General features: G+C 47.8%; 1 protein-coding gene across 1 annotated transcript in view; it reads right to left on the bottom strand.

The window, feature by feature from the left end:
• TMEM51 (transmembrane protein 51) overlaps window positions 1–19,702 on the bottom strand; it is a 61,918-nt gene extending 42,216 nt beyond the window's left edge. The window contains exon 1 of the mRNA XM_045165683.1: window positions 19,421–19,702. The gene's annotated coding sequence lies outside the window, so the exon portion shown is untranslated. The remainder of the gene's footprint in view (window positions 1–19,420) is intronic.
• Window positions 19,703–23,931: the final 4,229 nt, after the last annotated feature.

The following is a 23,931-nucleotide window of genomic DNA, read 5'->3' as shown; positions in this document are numbered from 1 at the left end:
TACTTTTGCATTCTAGTCCCCTGTGATGAAAAGGACATCTTTATTTGGTGTTAGTTCTAGAAGGTCTTGTAGGTCTTCATAGAACTGTTCAATTTCAGCTTCTTGTGGCACAGACTTGGATTACTATGATGTTGAATGGTTTGCCTTGGAAACAAATTGAGACTGCACCCAACTATTGCATTTTTGACTCTTTTGTTGACTATGAAGGCTACTCCATTCCTTCTAAGAGATTCTTGCTCACAATAGTAGATATAATGGTCATCTGGATTAAATTTGCCCATTCCTGTCCATTTCAGTTCACTGATTCTTAAAATGTCAATGTTCACTTAGCCATCTCCTGTTTGACCACATCCAATTTACCTTGATTCAATTCTTTTTTTTTTTTTTTTTTCAACCCCATGGACTGCAGCCTACCAGGCTCTTCCGTCCATGGGATTTTCCAGGCAAGAGTACTGGGTGCCATTGCCTTCTCCTTGATACAATTCTTTACAGCATTGGACTTTACTTTTACCACCAGACACATCCTCAACTGGGCATCGTTTCTGCTTTGGCTCAGCCTCTTCATTCCCTCTGGAATTTCTCAGCTCTTCCCCAGTAGCACATTGGACATATACCAACCTGGGGGGGCTCATCTTCCAGTGTCATATCTTTTTGCATTTTCATGGAGAGAAACACACTTCACAGACAAGAGTGAGGGCTGTCCCAGAGAGTGAATGCAGCCGCAAAATGTGGTGAAATTAGCTTCTATGGGCTGGGTAATTTCACAAGCTAATGAATGGGAGGATTATTCCAACTGTTTTGGGGAAGGGGGCAGAGATTTCCAGGAATTGGGCCACTGTTCACTTTTTGGTCTTTGATGGTTGGTCTTAGAACTGTCATGGCACCTCTGGGTATGTATTTAGCTTGCTGATGTGTTACGGTGAGCGTATCCTGAGGAGTTGACTTGTCTGCCATCATGGACCCATTCAATTCTAATCAGTTTATGCTGCATTCTCGGCCTATGTCATTCTTTCAAAGGTTGTACCCTGACTGCTTCCCTCCTGTTTCAGTCCTTCCCCACAGACTTCACCTCCAGACTTCCTAATTACAGTGTGAAAGGCCACCATTCTCCCAGTGACCTGGGCTGGAAATTTCAGTGTCCTTGAGCCTTCTCTCCCCTCCTCACCCCATTCCCAACCTACACACATATCCAGGTCTCAAACTGGCTACCTGGGGGGTCGGGGGGAGCTATATCTGCCCCACCGATATGTCTTATTTGGCCCGTGAAGTTTTATTTATTTTATATATTATAGAGTAGCTGTCAATATTGAGAACATGGTGATCTCATAAAACTTGAAAACCTGGCAACCCTGGGCCTGATTCACACATGTAACAGGCAGCTGGTGCTGAGATGCAACTGTCTCCTATGCAAGAGGCCTGCCTTGTGCTTTGCCACAATCCCCACCACTCCCTGCCGCCTTATCTCTGGCCCGACACTCTCAAGGCCCGCTGTTATATCCTTTCAGACAAGTGTATTTGTAGCCGCTGCCCACTTCCACATTCCGTTGGTCCCCAAACTTGTTTCTTTTTTCTTCTCAAAGCCTCTCTTTGCAGAGATTCTTCCTGCCCCACCCATCTCCCCCTCCTATTTCTCAGGCCTGGTTGATTACTAAAACCCTGCTTCTCTAAGGCTTTCTCAGCCTATAAGTGCAGCCACACAGCCCTCCAGCCATTGTGTAGGTCAAAACATCAAAGGAGTCCCTCATAGCCTACAGGACAAAGTCCAAACTCCTGGGAGGGTGTGAACTGCCTCATGCTTTCTCAACCTTACTCCTGGTGTTCCTGAATGAAGGAGCCTTGGGTGCAGGGCTCTGTACCAGGCACCAGTGGTATCAGCATGGATTAAAAACCTGCTCTCTAGCAGGAGCAAGATCGGTGCAACACATCCAGGGACACATCCAAGGGAAACAGTCCTGATGTCGGCCTCAGGTCACATGGGTCTGTCTCCCAGCCTCTGCACACTGAGACTCTGGGCCTTGGCTTCCTGCCCTCCCTCCAGCTAACCAGGAAGGCCATGCCTCTTTCCCACATCCAGCTGATTCCCCTCCCCTACAGCCAGCAGGAAGCAGCTCTCCTCTGAGCCATTGATGGCAGGCACTGGTCTCAGCCAACTGCAACTGGCCACTCACACCCGTCTTGAGGAAGTCATTTTCACCCCTACTTTCTGTCTTTTTTTGTTCAGTTGAGTTCAATTCAGTCACTCAGTAAAGGGGGAACATGGTGCTTCAGGCAAGGTGATGTAGGAAGATCTCTCAGAAACAGGGACATTTCAGCTGAGACTGTTATGGCGGTAACCCAGCACGATGGGGAGTCCCGGGGAGCCCTGAATGACTTGGTGGATCTTAAGTCGCCCACCCAACACATTAGGTCCTGACCTACTAAGTCTCTTAAGCTGGTGAGATGTGGGGTTGTTTGCACAGTAGCTGCCATACTCCGACCTGTTTCCCCACGTTGTAGAACTATTACGAGGATCAAGGAGTTAGGGGTTAGTACATGCAAAATGCTTACAAGAGTCTCTGGCGCAATTGCTACAAACATTTAAACCAATATTAGAAATACCTTGTAAGGTCAGACCTTCTGGCTAGTCAGCCTGCCAACCCAAAATGGGGGTGATGTAAAACTTGGTTACCTTTCCTACCATCCCCCACCCCACAACTCCATCAAGGATATTGACCCCATGAAGGATATTTCCCCAAACATTTGGGACTTTCATGACCCACTGGATATGGCTCTGCCTCCCAGGAATTTCCCTAAACTCATTTTGAATTATTTTTCAGCCTGAAACTCTCTGTTAGGAAGCAAGTTGTCTTGCTCCCGTCCGTGAGAATTTCCCAGTGGACAACTTTATTCCAGTTCTGAGTAACTGGGCAAGAGCATACAAGTGTTCTAAAGCCTCAGACATTAACTTCCCCACATGCGATGAGTTAGCAGTAACACTCAGGACTGAAGAACTCCACTAATTTCATCCCCGGTGGCTCAGCCAGGCACACTTCTCTGTTCAACCTATGGCTCCATCAGCTTCCAATCACAAAGTTAATCACCAATGATACATAAATTCAGAACCTGTATCCCCCATTATCTTCTGTTTATCTGTAAAAGGTTGTTTCTCTTATACTACTGGCCATGCTTCTCCCCACCCCTCTATTTTGGTACGTAGACCCCTTTAAAAAATCTTATGGAAGCTACTGACCTTCCACAAAAAATGCAGAGATGGAAGGTCTGACAGGAAATCTCAGGTGGTTAGTGGGTCCTTAACCCTCTTCTGAGGATCATGATATGAGTTATTAAAAGTCTAACATCCAACAATTTCAAAATGATCCAGACAACTATAATGTTTTATTGTTTGATTTCCAGGAGAATATCCAAAAACTGCCTTTATAAGTATCATTATATGCATAGAAAATTTCTGGAACCATATACAAGAAATTATGAACCATGGTTCTTTTTGGGAAAAGGGATCAGGGGTCTGGGATGGGAGGGAGATTTACATTTTTTCATTGGCTATGGTTCTATATTGTTCAATTTTTTTTTATCATGTATAAAAATATTTTCTAATTAATTTCTAATTAAAAAGTTAGTAAAAAGTTATTTAAGTTAGGAACTATATACATAAGCCATCGTTACTTCCTCTTTTGTGACACAGGGAAGGGGGAAGTGGTCAGCAGGGAAAAGTCAACTTACTTCCTGGCAGAGTTGAATCCATATCAGTTGGGGGAAAATGCAAAATATCAGTCAAGGAGAAATGGCAAATTGTTTCTACTGGGTATTCAACCAGGTCATTGATGTTCCACGTTGCAGAGGAGGGTGCTATTAATATTTCATTAGGTGTCAGCAGATTTGATGTCTGCTGAGGCCCCACTTCCTGGCTTGTGGATGGCAGCCTTCTCACTGTGTCCTCATATGGCCTTTCCAGGAGATCTCTCTCTTTCTCTTCATGTAAGGGCACTAATCCCAGGAAGACAGTCTCACTCATGGCCTAATCAAAACCTAATCATCTCCCATAAGCCCTGTTTTCTAATACCATCACATTGGGGGTTAAGGCTTCAACATGTGAATTTTGGGGGAACACAGACATTCAGCCTCGAATAGACAGCCTTCATACTGACAGATGAGTGAGCTGCTGTGGTTCCCGCCTAACTCCTATCTCAGCTTCCTAAGCCTCCCGCACAATTGCACTCATCTCGCACACTAGCAAAGTAATGCTCAAAATTCTCCAACCCAGGCTTCAACAGTACGTGAACCATGAACTTCCAGATGTTCAAGCTGGTTTTAGAAAAGGCAGAGGAACCAGAGATCAAATTGCCAACATCTGCTGGATCATCGAAAAAGCGAGAGAGTTCCAGAAAAACATCTATTTCTGCTTTATTGACTATACCAAAGCCTTTGACTGTGTGGATCACAACAAACTGTGGAAAATTCTGAAAGAGATGGGAATACCAGACCACCTTACCTGCCTCTTGAGAAATCTGTATGCAGGTCAAGAAGCAACAATTAGAACTGGACATGGAACAACAGACTGGTTCCAAATTGGGAAAGGAGTACGTCAAGGCTGTATATTGTCACCCTGCTTATTTAACTTATATGCAGAGTACATCATGCAAAATGCTGGGCTGGATGAAGCACAAGCTGGAATCAAGATTCCGGGAGAAATATTAATAACCTCAGATATGCAGATGATACCACACTTATGGCAGAAAGCGAAGAAGAACTAAAGAGGCTATTGATGAAAGTGAAAGAGGAGAGTAAAAAAGCTGGCTTAAAACTCAACATTAAAAAAACTAAGATCATGGCATCTGGTCCTATCACTTACTGGCAAGTAGATGGGGAAAGAATGGAAACAGTGAGAGACTTTAGTTATGTATGGATGTGAGAATTGGACTATAAAGAAAGCTGAGTGCCAAAGAATTGATGCTTTGAACTGTGGTGTTGGAGAAGACTCTTGAGAGTCCCTTGGACCGCAAGGAAATCAAACCAGTAAATCCTAAAGGAAATCAGTCCTGAATATTCACTGGAAGGATTAATGCTGAAGCTGAAACTTCAATACTTTGGCCACCTGATGTGGAGAACTGACTCATTGGAAAAGACCCTGATGCTGGGAAAGATTGAAGGCAGGAGGAGATGGTTGGATGGCATTACCAACTTGATGGACATGAGTTTGAGCAAGCTCTGGGAGTTAGTGATGGACAGGGAAGCCTGGCATGCTGCAGTCCATGGGGTCGCAAAGAGTTGGACACAACTGAGTGGCTGAATCGAACTAAACTGAAGCCTAGGAAAGGAGACCCAGATGTTCAAAGTTAAAAACGGGAAAAGAATCACCTGGAATAATGGCTAATATTTGCAAATCCTCCTTGCGGCTCAGCTGGTAAAGAACCTGCCTACAATGTCGGAGACCTAGGTTCGATCCCTGGGTTGGGAAGATCTCCTGGAGAAGGGAAAGGCTACCCACTCCAGTATTCTGGCCTGGAGAATTCCATGGACTGTATAGTCCATTGGGTCACAAAGAGTCAGATTTGACTGATCGACTTTCACTTTCACTTTCTATGGCTCACAAAGTACTTTACCTAGGAGTGACCCTCAGGGGATCTGCAAAAACCCTATAAGACTTGTAAAAGTAAAATATTTTCTCTTGTCATAAAACACTGCTTGTTTATTAAACAAAAATGAATAAATCTAGATTAGCACAAAGAAAATTAAAATCATCCATTGAGTAATGGATGTTATTCTGTTAACTACTGATACTATCTATGATGGTGCTGGACTTGGAGTTATTTGCAAATAGACTTATTTCTTTTACAAAAATGAGATCTTAATGCAATATGCTTTTGTGACCTTGAAAATTTTTTTGATATATAATGAACAATTTTTGCACATCCTCAGTATTCATCTGAACTGCAACTTTTAGTGGTTGAGGACTATTCCAGTACATGGCAGACCCCTAATTTATTTAACCAATTCTCTACTGCCAGACATACAGTTGGTTTCTAATTTTATTGTTATTATTAAAAAAAAATAACTGTTGAAACTAACTTCTTATACAATCATGTTTCCTCTAGATAAATTCCTGGTATTGAAACTGCTATGTATCTTCAAGCTTTGATATGTGTTTTCAGAATGTCCTCCAATTTATATTTCCTCATCAGCTCCTGAAAGCACGCCTCCCCATATTAGCATTCCCTTTTTAGTTTAAAATTTTTTAATTTTAAAAACATGTAAAAATTTCACATGTGAAAGGTGGCATTGTGTTAGTTAGCAATTTTCTTTCCTTTTCAAAAAAAATTTTGGCTGTGCTGGGTTTTCGCTGCAGTGAGTTGTGGTGCACAGGCTTAGTTGCCCTGTGGCATATGAGATTTTAGTTTCCCAACCAGGGATCGAACCTGCATACCCTGTATTGGAAGGTAGATTCTTAATCACTGGGCCACCAGGGAAGTCCCAGCCTTTTCTTAATATGATGAGGTTGAATGTGTTTTTTTCTTTTTCCTCCTATGTGCTTATGGGCAATGGCAATTCTTCTTTATTCCATTTCTTGACTAGGGCATTTAGCCTTTCCTTATGTTGGATGTGCTCAGCCACTCAGTCGTGTCCAACTCTTTGAGGCCTATTGGCTGGTGGCCCATCAGCCTCCTATGTCCATGGAATTTTCCAGGCAAGACTACTAGAGTGGGTTGCCATTTGCTACTCCTGGGGATCTTTCTGACCCAGGGATCAAACCTGCATCTCCTGCATTTCAGGTGGATGCTTTACCACTGAGCCACCGGGGAAGCCCTTAGTCTCTTCTTTCTGAGTAGAAAAGATCCTGTCTGTGTCCAGAAAACAGCCTCTTGTCTGGTTGTGTTGCAAATATTGCTGCAGTTTAATATTTGCTGTATCAAAGTTTTTTAATTTTAGGTGCCAAATCTATCAATCACTTTCTAGAATTCCTTTTATAATTTGATCTTTCACTACAATGCTTTAAAAGCCTTTTCCTAAAAGGGGCCTGAGTAACTTTATAGTGGAGAAATCTTGTATGCATCACTTTGACCAAATGATCATGGTTAACATTTCCCAAAAGTCATGCTGATACCATGGAAATCCTGACATGATGTCATGAGAACACTTCACCTCTGCAGGAATCTTTCTGCAAACCTCAAACCCCAGTCTAATCACAAAAAAATATCAGACAAATCCAGTGAGGGACATCCTACAAAGCACTGATCAGCACTCCTCAAAGCTTTTAAGGTCATGAAATTTAAGGAAAGACTGAGAAACGGTCACAGATCAGTAGAGATGAAGGGGATGTTAGAACTGAGTACAAGGTGGTATCATGACTAGATCCTGATGCAGAAATGTGACAGTGGGGACACTGGTGAGATCCGAATAAAGTCTGTCATTTAGTCAGTAGCAACGTGAATTTCTTAGTTTTGAAATGTGCACTTGGGTTATGTACACTGCCCCCTACCCGCTAGATTTTCTTTTAGCTTTGACTGGGACAGAGAGCAGTCCAGGCAAAAGAGCCACCAACGTCTGGGCTATGGGCGGCTGTGGAGGAGGAAAGTGAGTTAGGCAGTGGTTCCTGGTTCCTTCTGACCAAAGCACTGGGGCTGCGGAGTCTTCAGAGCTTTGACAGTGAAGGGGCCTAGCCCAGACTTGACCTTGCAGACAGTAAAGTGAAAGTGAAGGTGTTAGTCGCTCACTCTCGTCTCACTCTCTATGACCCTGTGGACAGTAGCCCACCAGGCTCCTCTGTCCACGGGACTCTCCAGGCAAAAACACTGGAGTGGGTAGCCATTTCCTTCTCCAGAGGATTTTCCCAACCCAGGGATGGAAACCAGGTCTCCTGCATTGCAGATGGATTCTTTACCATCTGAGCCAACAGGGAAGACCAGACAGTAGCAAAGTGGCAAAGATTTTAGTTCCCTGCCTGATGTGATTATTGGTTTATTTCATTTGTATGCTTCCTAACTTACTGACCCCTCTCCCCTACCCACCCAACAAAGTGTAAGCTCCAGGAGAGCAGGGAGTGAGTCTCACTTATGCAACACTTCACCCCAAAACCCGGAACACGTGGCCGGTAGAGAGAACTCAGTGAATACTGGTTGAATGAAAGAAATCAAGTAAATGGTTTTCCCCACCCCTCCCCATTCACTGGATGTGAATTTAGTGCCAGCCCATGTGAATTATGCCATAACTGTCTTATGCCACTGAGCCTTTGCACAGGCTGTGCCTCTGCCAGGCACAGTCACTGACCTTCCATTCCCCCTCTAGCTTCGGCTTAGACTTGGCCTTTTCTGAAAATCGTTCCTTGACTCTCTCAGTGGGTTAAACGGCCTCCTTCAAGCTCTTGGGTTTCCTCGTCACTGGACAGCTGTATTGTCATGGTGACTCCTGGGAAGACTGGCCTACCTATGGGGGCAGAGTTGGCCTCTTTGGTTTTCCACCAGCTCTGTGATCAAGACACAGCACTCAGTTCAGTTCAGTTCAGTCGCTCAGTCGTGTCCAACTCTTTGCGACCCCATGGACTGCAGCACGCCAGGCCTCCCTGTCCATCACCAACTCCTGGAATTTACTCAAACTCACGTCCATTGAGTTGGTGATGCCATCCAACCATCTCATCCTCTGTCGTCTCCTTCTCCTCCCACCTTTAATCTTTCCCTGCATCAGGGTCTTTTCAAATGAGTCAGTTCTTCGCATCAGGTAGCCAAAGTATTGGGGTTTCAGTTTCAGCATCAGTCCTTCCAATGAATATTCAGGACTGATTTCCTATAGGATGGACTGGTTGGATCTCCTTGCAGTCCAAGGGACTCTCAAGAGTCTTCTCCAACACCACAGTTCTAAAGCATCAATTCTTTGGTGCTCAGCTTTCTTTATAGTCCAACTCTCACATCCATACATGACTACTGGAAAAACCATAGCTTTGAGAAGACACAGTACTAACAGTACATTTATTTACATGACAGGCTGTGACAGCCAAAGACAACTTCCTCCCCACTCCACAGTAGAATTTGCATCTGTCAGTGTTTGAAAGCAATCACCCAAGGACAACTCCCATACATATCTCTACCCAGCACACTGCAGCTAATGAAGCTGAATATTTGGAGTTGAGGTGCGTTTTGTTTTTTTATCACATTCCCCCCATTCCCAAGTTTCAAGAAACCATACCCACACCCTAACCAACATAAGCCCGGCTGTGCGTGGGGAAAATGTGGACCAAGAGTAAGGTAAGTAAACTCTGTCTCTTCCAGACCAGCTGTGAAAAAGATAAAGTGGCAAAGACACAAAATCCACCAAGCATTAGAGCCACGTGGTTCTAGGTCTTAAATAGAAGAAACAGTAGAACCTTCTGGAGACATCCAGAACAATACATCACATAAGTTGTTTGGTTGCTAAGTTGTGTCCTCTTTTGTGACCCCATGGACAATAGCCCACCAGGTACCTCTGTTCATGGGATTTCCCAGGCAAGAATACTGGAGTGGGGTAATGGCGAACTCCTCCAAAAGGACTTATGCCAGCATGCCATGCCTCCCAGGACTGCTACAGTCAGTGTCCCTGACCCCACGGCAGGCCACTGTTGACCCACGCCTTTAAAAAGGATCACAATCTTTAAAAAGGACCTCACTCACCCAGTGAATTCTCATCCTGGTTCTGCCAAGATTTGCTGGGTGACCTTGGGCCCACTGCCTATAGGATGTTCCCATTAGGGAAGCTCTGGGGACATCAAAAAAAGAAATGCCAAAAGGCTTAATGAACCCTTGTTGTTTAGTCACTAAGTTGTGTCTGACTCTTTGCAATCCCACAGACTGCAGCACGCCAGGCTTCCCTGTCTTCACTATCTCCCTGAGTTTACCCAAATTCAAGTCTGGTAATGCTATCTAACCAACCCTGTGATGTGTTTTAAATGCTGGCATTGAACAGGTGCCTGTTTTGTGCACTGTGACAATTTAAGCTAGACCGTTGGCCTGACAGTTACAGGCTTTATGATAAACATGAGTTCCTAGTGAACATACCAATGTGGCTCAGAGGAGACTCAGGCTGCAGGGCCAACCTGTGTCTTCAGCCAGGAGCTCTGACTTTACTGACTTTCGTACCTCATCTGGAGACCCTTGTCAAGTGAGCCTGAGAGCCCACCTGCCCCGCAAAGGCCACCCTGTTTGCTGGCCTCAGGTTCTTCTAAGAATCGAGGCCGCTTGACCAGCAGCAATTTTCTTTATTTAAAGTTGCAAAATCTCTTTAAAGGGATTTTTGCACCGTGACATCTGGAATATTTGTAAGCAGGGTTTCTTTCCAGCTGGCCCTCCATAAACCCCTGAGTTGCTTCTGGGACCCATCCAAGGAATCCCAAGTTTTCCAGGATCACAGAATAAAAACTGGTGAGCCAGAGCAGTGCTGCCCAAGGCTCTTACCCTGCTGCCTAGCTGCCTACAAATAACTGAGATGAAAGTTTCACTGAAGAATACTTTTCATGGCAGAAGATGCATTGCTTACTAGTTTACTTTCTTCTATCCCTGGGATTTCCTTGGAAGGAATGATGCTAAAGCTGAAACTCCAGTACTTTGGCCACCTCATGTGAAGAGTTGACTCATTGGAAAAGACTCTGATGCTGGGAGGGATTGGGGGCAAGAGGAGAAGGGGACAACAGAGGATGAGATGGCTGGATGGCATCACTGACTCGATGGACATGAGTCTCAGTGAACTCCGGGAGTTGGTGATGGACAGGGAGACCTGGCGTGCTGGAATTCATGGGGTTGCAAAGAGTCGGACACGACTGAGAGACTGATCTGATCTCATTTCAAAAGAGACAGTGGAAAACCGTTTCACTGATTTTCAAACCTACGGATAAGTCACTGCCCGTAGTCTGTAAGCACAGCCTAAGGAACTTCTGAGATCACTTCTAGTATTAATGATCTCTAATATCGAGATCCGGAGAAGGCGATGGCACCCCACTCCAGTACTCTTGCCTGGAAAATCCCATGGACGGAGAAGCCTGATGGGCTGCAGTCTATGGGGTCACGAAGAGTCGGACACGACTGGGAGACTTCACTTTCACTTTTCATTTTCATGCATTGGAGAAGGAAATGGCAGCCCACTCCAGTGTTCTTGCCTGGAGAATCCCAGGGACGGGGGAGCCTGGTGGGCTGCCGTCTATGGGGTCACACAGAGTCGGACACGACTGAAGCGACTTAGCAGCAGCAGTATTGAGATCACTTCTAGTATTGGCATTAGTAAAGCTCTTAGACTTCCCTGGTGGCTAAGTGGTAAAGTGTCAGTGCAGGAGATGTGGGTTTGATCCCTGGATTGGTAAGATCCCGAGGAGTAGGAAATGGCAACCCATTCCAGTACTCTTGCCTGGAAAATTCCATGGACAGAGGAGCTTGGTGGGCTACAGTCCGTGGGGTCACAAAGAATCAGATATGACTGAACAACTGAGCATGTAGCAGGCACACAGTAAAGCTGTGACCCTATTAGAAGATGAGAGATGCCAGGAAATCCTGTCCCCAGGGTGGAGTGCCGGACCTTATCACCTGAGTTGGTGGTAACACATTTTCTGCACATCTTTGCCACTGAAATAGCTACTCTCCAAGACCCAGGGCCTGGAGACGAGCAAACCAAATACTGACTTTTCTAGGGACCTGCACTTGCCACCCTGGTGCCTCAGATCAGATCAGTCGCTCAGTCGTGTCCGACTCTTTTCGACCCCATGAATCGCAGCACGCCAGGCCTCCCTGTCCATCAGCAACTCCCGGAGTTCACCCAGACTCACGACCATCGAGTCAGTGATGCCATCCAGCCATCTCATCCTCTGTCATCCCCTTCTCCTCCTGCCCCCAATCCCTCCCAGCATCAGAGTCTTTTCCAATGAGTCAACTCTTCGCATGAGGTGGCCAAAGTACTGGAGTTTCAGCTTTAGCATCATTCCTTCCAAAGAAATCCCAGGGCTGATCTCCTTCAGAATGGACTGGTTGGATCTCCTTGCAGTCCAAGGGACTCTCAAGAGTCTTCTCCAACACCACAGTTCAAAAGCATCAATTCTTTGGCACTCAGCCTTCTTCACAGTCCAACTCTCACATCCATACATGACCACAGGAAAAACCATAGCCTTGACTAGACAAACCTTTGTTGGCAAAGTAATGTCTCTGCTTTTGAATATGCTATCTAGGTTGGTCATAACTTTCCTTCCAAGGAGTAAGCGTCTTTTAATTTCATGGCTGCAGTCACCATCTGCAGTGATTTTGGAGCCCAGAAAAATAAAGTCTGACACTGTTTCCCCATCTATTTCCCATGAAGTGGGGGGACCGCATGCCATGATCTTCGTTTTCTGAATGTTGAGCTTTAAGCCAACTTCTTCAGTCTCCTCTTTCACTTTCATCAAGAGGCTTTTGAGTTCCTCTTCACTTTCTGCCATAATGGTGGTGTCATCTGCATATCTGAGGTTATTGATATTTCTCCTGGCAATCTTGATTCCAGTTTGTGCTTCTTCCAGTCCAGTGTTTCTCATGATGTACTCTGCATATAAGTTAAATAAGCAGGGTGACAATATACAGTCTTGACATACTCCTTTTCCTATTTGGAACCAGTCTGTTGTTCCATGTCCAGTTCTAATTGTTGCTTCCTGACCTGCATACAGATTTCTCAAGAAGCAGGTCAGGTGGTCTGGTATTCCCATCTCTTTCAGGATTTTCCAGTTTATTGTGACCCACACAGTCAAAGGCTTTGGCATAGTCAATAAAGCAGAAATAGATGTTTTTCTGGAACTCTCTTGCTTTTTCCATGATCCAGCACATGTTGGCAATTTGGTCTCTGGTTCCTCTGCCTTTTCTAAAACCAGCTTGAACATCTGGAAGTTCACGGTTCACATATTGCTGAAGCCTGCCTTGGAGAATTTTGAGCATTACTTTACTAGTGTGTGAGATGAGTGCAATTGTGCGGTAGTTTGAGCATTCTTTGGCATTGCCTTTCTTTGGGATTGGAATGAAAACTGACCTTTTCCAGTCCTGTGGCCACTGCTGAGTTTTCCAAATGTGCTGGCATATTGAGTGCAGCACTTTCACAGCATCATCTTTCAGGATTTGGAATAGCTCACCTGGAATTCCATCACCTCCACTAGCTTTGTTCATAGTGATGCTTTCTAAGGCCCACTTGACTTCACATTCCAGGATGTCTGGCTCTAGGTCAGTAATCACACCATCGTGATTATCTGGGTCGTGAAGATCTTTTTTGTACAGTTCTTCTGTGTATTCTTGCCATCTCTTCTTAATATCTTCTGCTTCTGTTAGGTCCATACCATTTCTGTCCTTTATTGAGCTTATCTTTGCATGAAATGTTCCTTTGGTATCTCTGATTTTCTTGAAGAGATCCCTAGTCTTTCCCATTCTGTTGTTTTCCTCTATCTCTTTACATTGATCGCTGAAGAAGGCTTTCTTATCTCTTCTTGCTATTCTTTGGAACTCTGCATTCAGATGTTTATATCTTTCCTTTTCTCCTTTGCTTTTTGCTTCTCTTCTTTTCACAACTATTTGTAAGGCCTCCCCAGGCAGCCATTTTGCTTTTTTGCATTTCTTTTCTATGGGGATGGTCTTGATCCCTGTCTCCTGTACAATGTCATGAACCTCATTCCATAGTTCATCAGGCACTCTATCTATCAGTTCTAGGCCCTTAAATCTATTTCTCACTTCCACTGTATAATCATAAGGGATTTGATTTAGGTCATACCTGAATGGTCTAGTGGTTTTCCCTACTTTCTTCAATTTAAGTCTGAATTTGGCAATAAGGAGTTCATGGTCTGAGCCACAGTCAGCTCCTGGTCTTGTTTTTGCTGACTGTATAGAGCTTCTCCATCTCTGGCTGCAAAGAATATAATCAATCTGATTTCGGTGTTGACCATCTGGTGATGTCCATGTGTAGAGTCTTCTCTTGTGTTGTTGGAAAAGGGTGTTTGTTATGACCAGTGCATTTTCTTGGCAAAACTCTATTAGTCTTTGCCCTGCTTCATTCTGTATTCCAAGGCCAAATTTGCCTGTTACTCCAGGTGTTTCTTGACTTCCTACTTTTGCATTCCAGTCCCCTATAATGAAAAGGACATCTTTTTAGGGTGTTAGTTCTAAAAGGTCTTGTAGGTCTTCATAGAACCGTTCAACTTCAGCTTCTTCAGCATTACTGGTTGGGGCATAGACTTGGATTACTGTGATATTGAAACATTTGCCTTGGAAACGAACAGAGATCATTCTGTCGTTTTTGAGATTGCATCCAAGTACTGCATTTCGGACTCTTGTTGACCATGATGGCCACTCCATTTCTTCTGAGGGATTCCTGCCTGCAGTAGTAGATATAATGGTCATCTGAGTTAAATTCACCCATTCCAGTCCATTTCAGTTCGCTGATTCCTAGAATGTCGACATTCACTCTTGCCATCTCTTGTTTGACCACTTCCAATTTGCCTTGACTCAAACCTGACCTTCCTTGGTTCCTATGCAATATTGCTCTTTACAGCATCGGACCTTGCTTCTATCACCAGTCACATCCACAGCTGGGTATTGTTTTTGCTTTGGCCCCATCCCTTCATTCTTTCTGGAGTTATTTCTCCTCTTATCTCCAGTAGCATATTGGGCACCTACTGACCTGGGGAGTTTCTCTTTCAGTATCCTATCATTTTGCCTTTTCATACTGTTCATGGGGTTCTCAAGGCAAGTATACTGAAATGGTTTGCCATTCCCTTCTCCAGTGGACCACATTCTGTCAAATCTCTCCACCATGACCTGCCCGTCTTGGGTTGCCCCACGGGCATGGCTTAGTTTCATTGAGTTAGACAAGGCTGTGGTCCTAGTGTGGTTAGATTGACTAGTTTTCTGTGAGTATGGTTTCAGTGTGTTTGCCCTCTGATGCCCTCTTGCAACACCTACTGTCTTACTTGTCTGGTGCCTGGTGCCTAGTGCAACACCTACCGTCTTACTTGTCTGGTGCCCTGGTGCCTAGTCCTGGGGAAATCTGGGGAAGGGGTGATGACAACAGGGTGGGAGCTAGGTTGAAACCAACACAGCAAAGGATTGGAAGAAACAAAGCTCTCTCCCTGCCTCCTATAATCTGTGGATCACATCCACCCTGCCCCACCCTGATAACTGATGTCCTCCATTTTTAAGAGGCTTGCTGACAATGTTTGCTTTAGATCTGGTAAACACGACCCTTTCCCCAACACCCATGGTGATCCAGAGAAATGGCCCCTGGAAGTCCTACAGTGGTGAGTAATTTGCATAGGGTTACAAAATTTGGGCTCAGTGGTAAAGAATATGCCTGCAATGCAGGTGACACAGGAGACATGGGTTCGATCCCTGGGTTGGGAAGATCCCCCAGAGGAAGGCGTAGCAACCTACTCCGGTATTCTTGCCTAGAGAATCTCATGGACAGAAGACTCTGGCAGGCTACAGTCCTTAGTGTAGCAAAGAGTTGGCCACAACTCAGCAACTGAGCATGCATGTGTGCATAGGATTCAGGGTACTGGAGAGTTCTGTCAGAGCCAACTCAAAATTCTGGCCTCCTAAGTACCTTCCAGCCATCAGATAGTAGGACCACATGAGACTGGCAGGTTAGAACCAGTGTGAAAAAGTTGTCACAAGGAAAGTACACATTATAATTACGAGTTGAAAAACTAGAGTATGAAATAGCAGAGCAAGCAAGCTAAAAAAAAAGTCTGAATAAGACACCACCGTATGGACAGTGGGTGTCAGCACCTCATGATATATTCCTTCCAAGTTTTCTACAATAAGCATGTACTTCCTTTGTAATCTGGGGGCAAAAATAACTTTAAGAGCCTGTCTCTCCAGGGGCACATGATAAAGTATGGTTCAGGGAGCAGCAAGTTTAATCACTAGCTTAGTCCCTGGTGTGAATGTCAGTTTGAAGAGATAGGTCCTGAAAATGTCAAGATACATATATTCCTTGTTTTGGGGGGGCCTTAGCATTTACTCCTTCTGGACATGTGACTGTGGGTCTCCCCCTAAATTCCTGGCAGTGTGGAATATACAGAGAGAGGAGTTCTTGGAGGGGGTGTGTGCTCTGATTTCTTTTTTTTTTTTTTCCTTCAAGAATCATCCTTAAAATCATTCAAGACAAAATCAGGAAACTTGAGTTCTAGCCCTAGCTCTGATCTCAGGCCTGTCACTTCCTTTCCTTGGGCCTCAATTTCCCCATTTGTAAGTTCCCTTTTGGCTCTAATATTCTAAGAGCTAAAGGAACCAGCACTCAGATTTAAGGGTTGCTAAGCCTGATGAATCTAGGGCAAGAGAGAATAAGGGAACTTTCGGCTGCTCAGCCTGAGTAAACAACTCAGAGTAGAATGCGAAGGCCCAGCCTAGAATCCTGACACAGGGCTTGGGGCCGAGAGGAGGGAGGAGTTGAGAATCAGCCCAAGGCTCTCAGCAAACCCCCCACCCCCAGATCATGGCCTCTGGTCAGTGTCTTGGGGCTGTCTCCAAAGGGTAGGGCAGTCTGGCCTGGAGCAGGCAAAGCCAAAGAAGTGACCCGTTTATTTGTGGAGCCGGAGCTCCCAGCAAGGGTGGCCGGCGCACCAAAGGCTCAATCCAGAAGGGAGGAAAAAGCATCGCAAGGCTAAACAGGGCCACCTGTCCAAACTGGGGAGGAGCGAGACAGATGTTGAGACATCCTCCTCCCTGGACTAACCCAGGGCCTGGAACAAGCCTTTGACCTTACTGTGGCCAATCTCCTGGGTGACAGGTTCCGCTGCTGACTCGCTGTGTGCCCTTGGGTGAGTTCTTTCCCCTCTCCTCAAATGAGAGGACACACCCAGGTCCTCCTGTGGCAGGTGAAAGACCATGCATGGTCCACTTCCAAGTAAAGGAGACTTAGAAGATGGGTACTCTAATAGCTGTCAACTGGAAAAAGAACTCTAAGATTCAGAGCAGACAACAAAAGTGAAAGCAAAAGCCAGTGGCCAGAAGCAGACCCTTCACCTCGTCCCCAGTCAGAAGGCATCTGAAGTTTGGGAACTTCCCCAGCACTTAGGGAGAAGTCTTCTCAGTGCCTCAAATGAGAAGCCCAGAGTCAAAGGTCCTGGAGCTCCAATCTTCTCCAGCCCCAGGGCTTGGAGGGCTTTACTACCAGCCCCACAGAAGGAGGGAAGAACATTTACCAGAACCATGACCCAGGAGTCCCCCAAAGGGGCAGGCTGTCCAGTGTAAATGCCAACAGCAGATGGCCTGCTGGCTCTGCTCTCAGCGTTGCCATTCCTTGCACATACACAGAAACGCCTGGGCCCCATGACTTCTAGAGATGGAGAGCTGGAAAGCCACAGCTGGACCAGCCTGGACCCTGCCAAGATCCCACCACCTCACTCTGGCGGGAGACAGGCTGGTAGTCTGAGCCTCACCCTACATCCACAAATCTCACCCTTGAGCAGTGGTCACATGTTAAGAGCACATGTTAATCTCTGCCTCCTGTGTGGGGCCCCAGGTCATTCCCTCTGCCCCCACCAACCTGCAGGCCAGCCTCCTTCCTCTCTCCTATCAACCTTCTCCAAACTCCGACCTAACTCCTACGCAACTAGGTTTATCTTCCGAACTCATCAACAGGACCAAATCACTCTTCTGCTTAAAGAACCTGAATGGAATTTGCATCTTTCTTTGTCTTTCTTGTCCAGTGATGTATGCTGAGCACCCAGGACACTGCTTGGCGCACATAGGCATGCAGTCCACCTCTGTGGTTCCAAGATGTCTACTGAATAAAGTCCTACCTGTGATGACCTGGCCCTGCCTCTCCAGTCCAGTTCATCCCAGATCCTCCACTCCCTTTGCTTCCCCTCATCTTCCCATAAACCTGCCATGACCTGAGCACCTCCTAGTACATCCTGTGCACCTTCATACCTCCATGCCTTTGCCGGTGCCGTTCCATATGCCCAGACACCCTTCCTACCCCGTCCCTCCAGGAGACTCCACTTCACTATTTAATATCCCAACATTCTTTTCTTAGCAGCATCTCCTGGCATGCCTCACTCCTGAGTTTCTTTCTTTCCTCTCTTCCTCCCTAACCCAGCACCACAGCTTCCTACAGAGTACTTGCCATGTGATAGGCATGAATGTCCCACAGCTTAGGTTATCATTCCCATTATACAGGTGAAGAAACTGAGGCTCACAGAGGCTGTGACAGCCCACGGTGGGTCACACAGCCGGGAAATGGTGGGGTCTGACTCTACTGCCACCTCTTTAATACACTTGCCATTTACTATTCACTAGACTGGGAGCTCTCTGAGGCCCCTTGGCCTTGTACCCTCGGGGCAGGCCTGGGCCTTTGTCATGCTCAAGAGGCCCTAATCATTGAAACACTGTCAGTTCAGGACACCTAAGGAACAGATCACAGTCAGCCCCCTCCCCTTCTTCTGTCTTCCGTGTTTTCTCCCGGTCTGGGCGGTACTTCTGGGCAAGTTGGGAAGAGACACATTTGGAGGGAAAGGGGCTCCCTGCCAATTGCATTTGGCCCCATCAACCTAGGTCAAGATCCCCGTGTGACGTCTGCAAAGTGCGAAGGCCTTCCACAGTCCCACAGCCGACTAGGAAAGCCATTCTCAAGCGATCCCTTCAAAACGAAAGCCAGAAGCCAGCAATCTCAGACGCCAATCCCTCTCCTGCGGCCCAACAGGCTGGCTCCGATCCCGCCCACCGCGCTCTGGCCACGCCTCGGTTCCGCGCTTCTGGACCACCCTCAAAGACAGGAGGGACCCGACCCGGGACCACACAGGCTTCTCTGGGCGCAGCACAGGTGCCCGGGGCCGCTACCCACCTGGAAAGTCCCGGGCGGGACCGGGGAAACCGCAGGGACGTGCAGGTTTTCTGCACCCTCGTCCTTCGGCTAGGAAAGCTTTCTTTCTGAAAGTGACTATCCTTGATAATCAGACCCGGCGTTCGGGTCTTCATTTGTAGATGAAGAAACCTGGTTACACCTACTCTGCTCACACCCCATTCGTCACCCTTTGCCTCTAGTACCTAAAACACACACTCACGAACCTAAATCCTTTAAAAGTCTCCATTTCCAAAAAGGATTAAGGGATGGGGGAAAGGGCCTCGTTCGGGCAGCGACAGGGTAGTTTTCTGGGACCTAGTGAGAAGTTCTGCCCTAAGAACCAGGGGAAGATGCCTCTTTGGCTACGGGTTAGGAACTGACAGGCGGATGGCACCTGTCCCCCCCACCCCCAACAGGGAGCCCGGAGGCCGGCTCTCTCCTCTCAGCCGAAGCCAGCTGGCCCCAGCGCGATGCCCGGGAGCCGGGTGTTCCAGAGAATGCGAGTACGGAGTTCCTCTGCCGCAGACCCCGGGCAGGAAGACCCGGACAGCCGTCGACTGCCTCCGGGGCCCCGTGGTGAACAGTCCCTCCGCCAGGCGCGGCGGGGCGGAAGGCGCAGACTCACCGGGGCGGCGGCGGTTCCAGCTTGGTCTCCGTCCGGCGGCCGGGGGCTGGGGGCTCCACGACCCCGGCCCCCTCCCCTAGGCTGCCTCCTTAGGGTGCCGCGATCCCGGGGCTGGGGGATCAGGGGAGGCTCGGTCGAAGGAGCACGGTGGCGGAGAGCGAGCCGCCAGCTCTCGAACTGGGATGGGGACGCAGGAAGCGCGGCCCCTGAGCGCCGGCGTGCGGGAGGGAGGGACCGAGAGAGGCGGAGGGCGGTGCCGGCCCCGAGTGGCCTCCGGCCCCGGGAGGCACCGCCCACCAGTCGACCCTCCCCCTCTGCCCTCGGGGCCACCTGGAGCCCCAGGGCACCGAGCCCCAGCTGCGAAGAGAAGAAACCCACTCCCTGGAACGGCTGGGGGAGTGCGGGCCGGGGGCGTTGGACCGCAAGAAGTTGGCTAACCCAGGATGGGGGGGAGAGAGCAGCCTGCCCCTGCCCCCCGGGGCAGCTTTCGTGTGGCGCCGGGTGGGAAGGGCGTGTCGGCCGGGAGTCCGGGTTTTAAGTGTTAAGGAGACCAGAGAGTCCCTACCAGACCCAGTGCGAGTGCAGAGGTTCAGCTCCGCCGGGCCGCCCCGCCGCGCCTTTCCAGGTGGGGCGCTCACCTGGCGAGCCGGTGCGCCGGCCTCCCCGCCTCCCCTCCTCCTCCGCCCCGTCCTGGGGAGGCTGCCCTTCCCTCTTCACCCTCAGGCAGGGTCTGGGCGCTGGGCCCCGCCCGCACCTCCCAGGGCTGGTCCCTGCAAGGTGACTGATGGGCGGAGGTAGGAAAGGAGGAAGCCAGTTTTTGAAAAGCGAGTCATCTCGGGCCCTCGACCTGCCCCCACCCCGCACCCCGGGTCCCCTGAGCGCCCTCCGGGTCGCACACTTGAGCCTTGGTCGGGGTGGAGCCCATTCCAGGAGCCTGCGCCCGTGCCCGGGATGGGGGCGCCCTGGCTCGTGCCTTCCCAGCTGGCGTCTTGTCTCCAGCTTTGCCGAGAACTTGCGCATGGAAGCTCCGGTTGGTGTCCTGCAGACCAGGTGGCAGACGGGTGAACCTCCTCTGCTTAGATCTTCAGAGCTGCTGCCCGAGGCCTGGGTCTGGGCAGGGTCAACCACAGCTCGGAGGGCACCTCTGCCCCCTACCTGGAGGTGCGCCCTAGACCTGCGCTTCTGGGACCCAGCCCGATTCTAAACACGCAGGTAGCCATCCTCCTCCTCCTTCAATCTTAGACTGTTTTGCTTTCCAAGAGAGGTCAGGTCGGGGTCCCTTTCTCCTAGTGTCCAGCCCTTTGAAGTTCAAATCCTGAGAAAAGCTGATAGGCCAGGTGTCAGAGAATCTAGCTGAGGACAGAAGGCGCCTCCTACTGGGAATCTGCCCTGTCCAGGATGGAAAACAGATACCCTGGTGGAAATTGCAATCAGGTTCACTTTCAAACTGCCAGCTTCATAGGTACACATGATTCTCATGTGTGTATACCTACAGAGTGGTTACACGTGGGTATTTTTTTCCCATTGCTGCTTCTTCACATGCATGTGTGTGTGTTAGTCCTTTAGTCGTGTCCGACTCTTTGCAACCCCAGGGACTGTAGCCCGCCAGGCTCCTCTGTCCATGGAATTCTCCAGGCAAGAATGCTGGAGTGGGTTGCAGTTTCCTTCTCCAGGTCTTAACATGGATGATAATAGTTCAATAGGACCTTAGTGTCTACGAAGAGGTCAGTTTGGGGCTGTCTTGTGATTTTGAGGAGGGAAAGGCATTTAGGGAAACAGTAATTAGTCTCCCTAAGTATATCAATAACTGGTATTCTTCATTTCCTTACTGTGGACCAAGAACCCAATTACCACCCACTTCCCTTGCACCATCTTATTTAATCCTTAAAACAACCCTGCAGATGCTCACTTTATAGAACAGAAAGCTGAAGCTTAAGGGGATGAGGTCATTTGCCCAAAGTCACACTTTAGGCAAATGAGGAGTATCGGGAGCTTGACCCAAATTCGTCCCCTCCAGAGCCTCTTCTCTCCCTACTATAGAAAAATGCCCCATCATGCTCTGGGCCCTAAGACAAGTTCCCCTGCGTCTCCAGTCTGTCACTCAGGAAGAAGACACCATTGTCGCACTCTGCATAGTGATGTAATTCTTTACAAGTCAGTCTCCTCTTCTGAGGACAGGGACTGCTGTGCTCCCAACAGTCTTTGCTTGACTCCCTGCAGGTGCTTAATAAATATTTACTGGATGAATGAAGACTCCAAATAATATTATTTTAGCAAATGGGGAGAACATATGTGGAGAAGGGACCTGTACAACAGGCTTCCATTTGAAAGCTGTGTGTATCCATTGCAAAGTTTAGACAATGAATTTGGGAACCTTCCAGGCTCCAAAGAAGTGATGGGAAACAGTCACATAGTCCTCAGATAAGACCAGGGATCTGGTTTTCATTTCACTCTGCAAGACTAACTTTGGAGAGGCCTGGGCTCGGGGTGATCATTTCAGACAGCTGCTTTAGCTCCTACCCAGAGGCAAAGGGCCTCAGTACTTTTCCATGCCAGGATCAGACTCTGGGTCCGCCCTGCTCTGCTGCACACCCAACTGGGCAGGTCTCATTTATCTGAGAATATCATCTTCAGAGTGTTCCTTTTAGTCAGGCTCAGCCTGGTTAATCTGGGGAGAGGCTGGAGAAACTCTCAAAGCTGAACCACAGGCAAAAGCCAGAAGCTGGCAAAGGAAGCGTATTTCTCCTTGCCACCCTCCCCTCCAGGCCTTTTCCCTCTAGGTGGTGAGTATCTCTGAATCTTCCCAGGTTCTCTGTATCCCACTGAGGAGCCTGACAATGGAACCACCACCGTATCCCTCTGTCAGCTGACAAGGGCCTGAGAAATGCCTTTGGGGAAAGAGCCAGAAAAATAAATCTCAAAAGGTGGCGTTTCTGTTACTGTTACCATAATAGGCAGAGGGGACGATGACAGTTACACCATCTACTGAGCCCTACGTTTCAAGTGCTCTACAAGCACTGTGTTATTCAATCGCTACAACAGCCTTAGAAGGAGAGTTCTATTACTCCTGTTTTTCAGGTGAGGCTAAAACTCAGAGAAGTTATGTACCTGGATCCATTAGCAAGTAGTTGAGCCAAGAATTGAACCAAGGTACATATTTTCTCTTAACCGCTATGCTAGGAACCCTGTGTGGCAGGCAGAGTAATGACTGCCCAAAGATGTTATAGCCTGATCTCCAGAACTGTGAATATGTTACCTTACATGGCAAAAGAGACCTCGCATATGTGATTGAGTTAAGGATCCTGAGATGCGGAGACTGTCCTGAATTATCCTGGTGGGCCTCACGCGATCACAAGGGTTGTTTGTTTATTTATGGCTGCACTGGGTCATCACTGTAGCTCTTGGGCTTTCTCTAGTTGCAGTGAGCGGGGGCTTCTCCTTGCAGTGGTTTCTCTTGTTATAGAGCAAGGGCTCTAGGGCACGTGGGCTTTAGTAGTTGTGGCACACTGGTTTAGTTGACCTGCAGCATGTGGAACCTTCCCCAGTCGGGGACTGAGCCATGTCCCCTATGTTGGTGGGTGGATTCTTAACCACTGGACCACCAGGGAAGTCCACAAGGGTTCTTATAAGGGAGGCAGGAGGGTCAGAGAAGATGTGATGCTGAACGCTACTACTGCTACTACTAGGTTGCTTCAGGCGTGTCCGACTCTGTGTGACCCCATAGATGGCAGCCCACCAGGCTCCCCCGTCCCTGGGATTCTCCAGGCAAGAATACTGGAGTGGATTGCCATTTCCCTCTCCAATGCATGAAAGTGAAAAGTGAAAGTGAAGTCACTCAGTCGTGTCCGACTCTTAGCGACCCCATGGACTGCAGCCTACCAGGCTCCTCTGTCCATGGGATTTTCCAGGCAAGAGTACTGGAGTGGGGTGCCATCGCCTTCTCCGGCTGAAAGCATAAGTCAGAGTAATGCAATGCTCCCCTCATGCTGGAAGGGACCATGAGCTAAGGCATGTGGGAAGTCTCTAGAAGCTGAGAAGGGTCAGGAATGGATTCTCCCCTAGACCTCCAAGCAGAAGCACAGCTCTGCTGACACCTAAATTTTAGCCTAGTGAGACCAATTTTGGACTTCTGACCTCTATAACTGTCAGATAATAACCTCATGTTCAGAGAACAAATTGCTAGCATCTGTTGGATCATAGAAAAAGCAAGAAATTTCCAGAAAAACATCTGCTTCATTGACTATGCTAAAGCCTTTGACTGTGTGGATCACAACAAACTATGGAAAATTCTTAAAGAGATGGGAATACCAGACCACCTTTCCTGCCTCCTGAGAAATCTGTATGCAGGTCAAGAAGCAACAGTGAGAAATGGACATGGAACAATGGACTGGTTCCAGATTGGGAAAGGAGTACAGCAGGGCTGTATATTGTCACCCTGCTTATTTAACTTATATGCAGAGTACATCATGCAAAATGCTGGGCTGGATGAAGCACAAGCTGGTATCAAGATT

Source organism: Bubalus bubalis, chromosome 5 (assembly GCF_019923935.1).
Source record: "Bubalus bubalis isolate 160015118507 breed Murrah chromosome 5, NDDB_SH_1, whole genome shotgun sequence".
In the NCBI taxonomy this organism is placed as follows: domain Eukaryota; kingdom Metazoa; phylum Chordata; class Mammalia; order Artiodactyla; family Bovidae; genus Bubalus; species Bubalus bubalis.
The sequence above is the reverse complement of the archived record's forward strand: the minus strand, read 5'-3'. Positions and strand labels throughout refer to the sequence as shown.